A 9380-nucleotide genomic window follows, 5' to 3' on the forward strand; every position below is an offset into this window, starting at 1 on the left:
CCCTTCCATGTTATCACAAATGGTAATATTTACTTCTTTTTTTAAGATTGAATAATATCCCATTGTATACATATCACATATTCTTTATCCATTCATCCACCAGTGAACACTTAGGCTGTTTCCGTGTCTTGGCTTTTATAAATCCTGCTGCTGCAGTGAACACAAGGGTGCAGATTGCTTTTTGAGATAATGATTTTATCTCAAATAAGATATACTCCAAGAAGTGGAATTGCTAGATCATATCACTGCTCTTTTTACTGTTTTGTGGAACTGAAATCTTTTGCTGTAGATATATATTTGTGTATTAATTGTTTAATAGAAAGAAAAAACCAGTAGAAAGAAAAGGGGAGAATTCTCATAACTGATTTAATTTGAATGGAAGTGTATTGATATCAATAGTAATTATTTGTGTTTACAGGTGTGAGTGTGTGTGTGTGTGTGTATAACATATATTCCCAAAAAGCTTTAAATGCTCATCATAGTGGCTTTTTTTTTCTAATTCTTCATGTGCATAGGAATCAATGTGAATATTTTCACTTAATACAGATACTTTAGTAGTAGTCCAGTATATTAATTTTCTTGATTCTGCTTCATTTTTGAAAAGCACTAATAATTTACTTGTGTTGGTAACTTACCTGAGAGATCAAATACCTGTTTACAGAATCAAAGTATGGAAAACAATTAACATACGAATTGAGTCCATTCTGTCCATCCTGATGACAGAATCTGTATATTCCTTCACTCCTCTGTTTTCTTGTCTGTCATCTGCACTTACTAATTTCTCTGCTCGTGAAGTCCCCCTTGTATGACATTTTAGGGGTCTGTCATTCATTTGGAATATGGCGTGGCCTATTCAACAGATCTCTTCAAGTTGCAGGAAAGCCAAATACAATTTTTAGTCACAGTTGAGAGTCAGTCTCTGCAAATAGCTCTCTTTGACTAGATGTCAACTACTTTGGAAAATTAAAGTCTTGGAGGCTTCATGAAAGCACCCTTTGTCAAACAGCACCGTTTATCTGTGGACTTTCAGAATAGCAAGCTACATGCTTCTTTTAGAATAGCTCTTTAATAAGAAAAGGCCCTTGGGGAAAAGAAGAGGAAAAATGTATAAAACTCTTTAATAACACAATGGGTTTTGCATTAAATTTGAAGACATACATTAAGAAATAAGTAGTGAAAAGAGTAGAACACTACATGGAGACATGCTTTAAAAATGCAACATAGCTAACTTATTCTAATAAAAGGAATTAGAACAAGAAAGATGAGACACACGAGGGATGTATATACTTTATAAATCTTAACTCTTACAGCTTTTTTTTAAATTTTAAGAATTAAATTATATTTTTGTATCATTGTTAACATTAAAATAGATTAGAATATGCTCGTGAAATTAACGTCTTTGCTGATTTTTGAGGTGGTGGTGTTTGTTTTTTTAATAAATCAGCTAACTGATTATTTTGGCCTGCTTTTGTGTCTCTACTGAAAAATGGTTGACTAAGAAATCAGATTCCTTATAATCTTTTCAAAATAGAAAGGAATTTTTGCCTATTTAATGATGCAAAACACAGAAGTAATCAACTTAAAGAAGTTTCAACAAATGAAATGGAGAGATCACGAATGCCATAAGTATCATAAAGAATATACTGTTTCTTTCAAATTATCCTCACTCGAAAGTAAATACAGTTGACTCTTGAACAATGCAGGGGTTAGGGATGCCAAGACCACCCTCCAACCCCCATTCTCCACACAGTGGAAAATCCCCGTATAACGTTTGACTCCCCTAAGAATTTACTAATAACGTATTGTTGATTGGAAGCCTTATAGTCTAACACATGCTTTTTAAAATGTTATATGTATTATATACTGTATCCTTATAATTAAACTAGAGAAAATGAGAGAAAATGTTATTAAGAGAATCATAAGGAAAAGAAAATACATTTACAGCACTGTACTGTATGTAAAAAATACCTCACATATAAGTGACCACGTGCAGTTCAAACCCATGTTGTTCAAGGGTCAACTATATTAGATTACCAAAAAAAAATTAAGAGATGGAAAAGGAGAAAAAATTTCATGAAGCTTTGATGAGGAATGAATTTCTTTGTGCTTAATTATAAAATAATTTAAAAAAATACTTTTAAACGACATTTTTCTTAACACTGATTTAAGTTCGGTAACTTTTCTTTTAAAAATGCAATGTGAAATGGTAGAATCCTTAAAGAAATCACATCGTGATATTTAATTCTGCATCTTCACAGGAGAATTTTGTGTTTGAAAAAGCTCAATAACTTCCAAGTGAGAAACGGACAAATTAAAGTGTGATTTTCTCTTGATGAGCATAAATGATTAGATGATTAATTGAAGATATATGCATATTTAAAATGAGATTATCCTATTAAACTTTGCTTCATTAAATTATTTTCATCTGTATTCACATAGTTTATATATTTTATAAATCTCGCCAAATTGTGACATCACAGCCCCATCTTGTGGTCAATGTAGATAACTAATAGGGTCTAAATTTTAAGCAAAAAAGCAGGAACTTTAATTTTTTAAAAAAATTCATGCTTTCAAAATTTTTCTTAAAGGCTAATATGAACAAAAATGATAACGTTGAATGTTTTTTTCAGGAATTGCTTTTTTTTATTTTGGTAACATAGTATAATATTTTAAAAGAAGGATTTGGATACCTTATTTCTGAAATAAAGGATAGCTAGCATTATTTCCAGTTAGTACTGAGGAAATAATTTGTTTTCTATTCTTTATCTACTTTGTAAACTGCTAATCTGTGTTCACTAGTGGACATGGGCCTGAACTAAAAATAAAATCACTACAGAAGTGGTCAGACTCCATTACAACTGATACAGTAGTTGGTTTTGAGTAGACAAAATAACTTACATTAGAACAGTTCCAGAGAGTTTAATTGTAAAAATAAATATATTCTTAAAAATGTGTTTGTGGTAGGGAAAGAGAAGTCATAATAATATTTTTCTTCATAATCAGTAAAGGGCCAGTAAGTGCAGCAATGAGGACAGGATTCCTGTGGTGCAAAAACTGGGTGATTCAGACAAACTATGAAAGTTAATAATCTCTGTTTTGATTTTTTGAGGATGAATGCAATTTGTTCCTGCTTAAGTTGTTGAAGGGAGGTGTACTGCCATAGTGCTAATTTACTCCAGCTCTCGTGTATTCAAATGTTGCCCACATATCCTTCTTGATTGCCTTTCCTCCCCGGGGGATCACCTTGTGCTCTGACTGCTTGGCTGAATTCAGGTACTCCTGAACTAACTCTGACTCTAGAGTGACTTCAATGATTTTCGCATTATCCCGAGACAGTTTCCCTATTGATCTTCTGTGAGCTAAGAGGAGAGGAGATAAAAATAAATATGGATTATTGAAACCTAAATGATTTGGCACCTGTGAGAGCAAGTCACCAAAGATGGTCCTCAATGAGCCATGACTCCCAGGATTCATGCTTTTGTCCAGTTCCCTCCCACGTTGAATATGGGCGGGTCTACTGGGAAGCAGTTCTGCATATTCCAAGCTAAGTCATGGGAGACCTTGTGGCTTGGTTCTCTTGAAGCATTCATTCTTTAGACGGTCCCTCTAGAATCCAGGTTCTATTCTGTAGAAAGCCTATGCCACAAGGAGAGGACGTGTACAAGTACTCTTGCCGAGAGCTGAAGATGATCCACAGTATCATTGGGCACCGTGTGGGTAAATAATTTGGATATGATGAACCCAGTCAAACCTTCAGATGGCTATTATCTCCATGGCTGACTTCCTACTGCTACCACATGTGAATCCCCAAGCAAATCCACCTGCTGAGCCCAGTCAACCCACAGAACCATGAGAAACAAAATTACCATTGTTTCAAGCCACTGAGTTTTGTGTGGTTTATTACATAGCAGTGTAGATAACTGAACCAGGGATAATCATCTATACTGGCTCTCTAATTGGGCCTGCTTTTCTGAGCACTTAACACACCGGTTTATTTACCTTTCATTTTCCTCAATAAGGCCATAAGCTCTTTGAGGAAAGGGATTGGCCCTTGTTTAATGTTTTCCATTTTAGACCCTAGCATACAGCCTGACATATAATATGTACTTATGTGTGAGTGAGTAATGGACACTTGGTTTTATGTCTGAGATTTTATTGTAGTTGAATCAAAATGATTGCTGAAGGGAATAGGAGTTTTAAAGTTAACAAATAGACCAAAAATAAAAATAAATCTGTGCTTTTAATAATGTGTACTTTGGTTATGGTGTTTTTTCTCAAGGAAAGACTTGAGAAAGATTGTACAGTTTGTTCTTGAATAAACGGATATATAGGTGGCCTCAAGTTGGATAGAATGATATACTGCTGTGTTGTAATATTAAACTGATATCACTATTATCCTCAGCGTTCTGTGCTGAAGGACTGAGGCAGGGAGTGGTCAGTTTATGAGTAGCTTGCTTAGGGGCCATATGTTTATTAGGCTTTCAGAAAGTATTTTGAATTGCATGAGTTTGGTTTTACCTATCTTAAGACAGTTTTAATAAAATGCTTTAAGAAGCATTATCTTATTTAGTGACTAACATCTCTATATTTTATCTATAAAATAGAAAACTGTGAAAATAGTGGATTTTTAAACTCCAAGGAGAGTGTGGCCTTGATGTGTATTTTCCTTGGAACCACTGTTGCTGCCATGGTTACAGATTACACTGCTGTTGGGTGTAGCTTGTTGACTTTAACCAAGCGCCATTTTAACATCTTTTCAGTGTGATCCTAGAAATGTAATGAATAATGGAATTAAAACTTTATAATTTCAGAAGTATGGACCGGTATAAATCTGATAAAAAAAATGAATTGTTTCGGAGAGCTGTAATGGAGTTTATGTCAGAAAAATCCAGACCTTAGAAACTTCTTGACTGCGTGTAAGTAATAGTTTGAATAAAGCAGACTCGGGTAGCAAGCAGTATTTTTATACAAATATGGAGAAGATATTTTTAACTGCGTAAAATTGGTAAAGGATTTGGCAGATCTGAGCCATTTGAAAGGTAACGAACAGTAAATTCAAGTGTGTAAAAAACTGAGAGAGAGCAATGAGGTTCAGGAGTTATAATCAATCTAATTATATTTCAAAATAAGAATGTGACAAGCGGGCATGAACCCACATCTAACTTGCCATTGATTGGAGGGGTTATAGCTACTAATTTAGGACATTTGTTTTGATGTTAAGATTTCAGATTGTTCTGTTATTTTTGGAAAGTATGTTGTGTGCCCTGTTTTCCAGTTTCATCCTTCAACAGGCTTTCTTGCAAATATTTAGTCCAATGTTGCACTATTTTTTTAACATCTAAAATGAGGACAGAACAAGAAGTGCAGAATATGTACTTGTCTATGTGACATGATTAATTTGCATCCACTCTCAGATGCTTGTAGCTCAGAATATAAATCTTCAGTGATGGTTTACTTTTGTGACAGTTTCATGTGCTTTTCATGGAACATTCATATGCTTCCCAGATTTCTCACTCATAGTTAGGTGGAGTCATGTGACTGCTTTTGGCCAGTGACTTATGAGCAGAAGTGATGATCACTCCAAAGGCCAATTTAAGAGCACTCCCATTTAAGAGCCCACAGCAGTGACCCTTGAAGCATATATATTGAGATGTCTGGGTCCTGAGTCACTATTTGGAAGGGGGTTTGCCTTAACAGGTGCCAGGCCCACAATAGATGCATGTGAAAAAGAAATGAAGCTTGATATGTTAAAGTTTCAATAAGATAACTTATTTTTACTTGGCTAATAAAACCAATCATATATTTGAGAAAATGATACATATTTTGTTTGGAGATTATAGACTTAGGTATGTATTGATTTTAAAATAATAAAAAAACTGGAGTCATTGTAGGGTTTTGTGGTTTAATTTGTTCATCTGACAATAGGCTCTCAGGGTTGGAAGTGGTCTTAAAAGCTAGGAAGTCCCATCTCTGCCTTGTTCCCACCATAAATAAATCCCTTTCAAGCTTCCTTGGTTGATGATTATCCAAGACTACACTTGAAAATTTCATTTAGTGAATGTTTGTTAAGTACCTGTTACATGCCCATCTTTGTACCTGAAATGACTTAGATGTTGTCCTTCCATTACAATCCAGTGATGGGTTCATCACTGAATCCTGAGACAGAGACAGCAAAGCTTTATCTTAACTGTGTCAAAATCTGTCTTTTGTAATTTCTTAAAAAAAATTTTTTTTGATGTTTATTTATTTTTGAGAGTGAGAGAGACAGAGTATGAGTGGGGAGAGGGGGCAGAGAGAGGGAGGGAGACACAGAATCCGAAGCAGGCTCCAGGCTCTGAGCTGTCAGCACAGAGCCTGATGCGAGGCTTGAACCCATGAACTGTGAGATCATGACCTGAGCCGAAGTCGGACGCTCAACTGCCTGAGCCACCCAGGCTCCCCTGTCTTTTGTAATTTCTACTTAAAGTTTATATTTGTACATTTGGGAATGATGTGAAAAAAATTAATGTCTTTTAATATGGGCCTATCTTTCAAACATTTAAAGCAGTAATCACAAACATTCCCTCTCTCCCCTCCACCCCCTCTGGCTCACCATGTTCATCTTTTCCACGTTTAAAGTATCAGATTCTTCATAGTCCTTGTATAAATGACCACCTTTGGACCTCTGTCCTGCCCAGTGTGGCTTCCTGATCTTACAAAGTGTTAATATCACTACATACACTCTCCTTTCCTCTTGGAATGATTTGTCAGTATGTCCACGGACATGTGTCCATATATTCATGGTGGTGCCCAGATCTAAATTCAATAGGTAAAGTATTAGTGCTATAGAAACAAAGTGAAGAGTGCTCATATTTTAGATTTTTGTCAATATAATTTAATATAAAATTACCTTTGTGGGGGGAGTGAGCTAATTTTAAAAGCTACCTAAATATGTCTAATATACAGCAAAGTTTGGGAAGACGGGATCTAGCTTAACCCCTGAAAGTGACAAAGATGCTTTGCTTGGCCAAACTTTAGTCAGGCTCCTGAAACTTCTCCTAAGCCAATCTGTGCCCTTCCTTGTAAAATGCAGTTTTGGGGGTGCCTGGGTGGCCCATTCAGTTAAAATTCTGACTCTTGATTTCAGCTCAGGTCATGGTCTCACGAACCCTGCATCAGGCTCCGTGCTGTCTGTGCGGAGCCTGGTTGGAATTGGGGTTCTCTCTCCTCCCCTCACTCTCTGCCCCTCCCCCACCTCAAAATAAATAAGCTTAAAAAAGTGTAGTTTAACAAGACCCCTCCCCACCCTCCACCAGATGCTTGATATCTGATCACCTTTGATTTCTGATTGAGATCCTCATCTCCCACCATTCCCCAGGGGTATTTGATCACTCTGGCCAGACTTCAGCAAGAATCCTGTTAGGTTGGGTTAGCCAGAATTCCCCCTTTCCCTGATGTTCGTTTTTAGGAATTTTCCATCAGCTGATCTCCACCCTGTTCCTTGGCTATAAATTCCCACGGCCCACGCTATATTCTAAGTTGAGCCCAATTTCTCCCACTCAATGCAACATCCTACTGCAGTGGTCCCTATACCTGTTGTAATGGTCCTGAATAAAGTTTGCCTTACTGTGCTTGAATAGGTGTCATCAAATAATTTTTCTTTACCAAAGATGTTATTTCTATCCCTACACAACATTTATAACCTATGCTTTGCTTACTGAATGAGGATTTCCAGCTAATTAGTGGAACCATGGTGACTAAAAAATGTCTAATCAATCATTGAATGGCAATCTAAATGAAATCTAAAAACTTCTATATTGGAAGACAAAAATAACCAACTTCTCCCTCGGTTACTACATCCAGAGACTTGACCAGTGCTAAGGTGGCCACGTTGGACCCAGTGTGATCACACAAGGGAACAGTTCATGATTATAGACAGCCTTGGTTCCAGCCAAGTTCCCACAGTCAATTGTTTCTTCTGCTTCATGTCCCAAAATACTAGAACACAGTTTGAGAAATTTCATGAAGTCTCAAGATGTTCTGTCAGGTTGAGAGAGAGAGAAAAGATCATTTAGTTCAACCTCCTTCCCATTTAGATGACAGATCACTTGGCCTCTACTTGAGGATTTTGCAGCTTGCCCATCTGTGGATGAAATGTTGTAGTTATCAGAATTCTCCTATCTCGAGCTGATACCAGTTGCCCTCTTAACTTCTTCCTGTTGGCTCTAGTTCTGCTTTCTGGAGGAACACAGACTAAGTTGAATGCCTTTTCCATGAGTTAGCAATGCAAATGGACTATCATCTTCCTAAGTCTGCTCTCCAAAGTAAACATTTCAGGGTTTAACAACCATGTCACCGCCCTGTCCTCTGTGACTCCCTGCTTCTTTCTCCTTTGTCAACATCACACTTCCCAGTGTGTCATCTGAGTGGGACATAGACTACCGCAGTGGTTCTGATTGCCTCCCTTGGTCTGGTCACTGTACTTCTAGAAAGATCACCTAAGATTTTATCAGGTTTTATAGGGATCACTACCACAATGACTTAAAATACTAGCTCAGTGGTTTTCAATCCAGGCTGCATATTAAAATCACCCGGTAGAGCTTTTAAAAAATACCGATGTCTAATGTTCTGGCCCTAATGAAATAAACCAGAACCTCTGGAGGTAAAAGCCCAGGAGTAGGTATTTTTGTAAGGTGTTGCGATTGTTCTAATATGTAACAAAATGAGTTTTGCTCTTAAATGAGGTTTCTCTCAACCTTTATGTAAATGCAATTTTTTATTTGAATGTAAATATCAGATTTTATTCTGTTCCAGTGTAATTATCTCTAATAATAGGATTGCCAAAATTTCCAAATGCAATTTTATAAGGTCAATTTTCAACTAAATTAGAATATTAAAATTGCTGTTGATGTCCATAAAATGTTTAGAGAAGTTTAGAAAGGATTTTGAAAAAGTATAAATATTAATTCATTTTAATTTAATGTTCTTACTGAATTTATGCACAACATAATTTGTACTCTATATAAGAACATCTTACGATCATACTTCGAATAAACTTGGATGATCACTGATAGCAAATGACATGGCCCAGTAAGCATGGGATAAAAGGATGGTTTTCCAAATTCAAGGTCTTTCCAAATAAAACAAGCATTAATGCTATGCTACTTGGCTCTTTTTATTTAAAACACTGGGTTTTAAGGCATATCCAAATTAAACTACTTCTTATTCCTTTGCTTTTGAGATCTTTCAGCTGTTAAAAGGAGTGTTCTCTCAGAAAGTTTGGCAACAGAAAATTTCAGTCTGGACATCTGAAATTAATCACAGTATTGGGTAAGAGTTAAGAGAAACAATTGTAATTACTTAAATTTGCATCTCTGAAGCATTTGGCAAGACTTTTTTTT

This window comes from Panthera leo, chromosome C2 (assembly GCF_018350215.1).
Source record: "Panthera leo isolate Ple1 chromosome C2, P.leo_Ple1_pat1.1, whole genome shotgun sequence".
Classification (NCBI taxonomy): Eukaryota; Metazoa; Chordata; class Mammalia; order Carnivora; family Felidae; genus Panthera; species Panthera leo.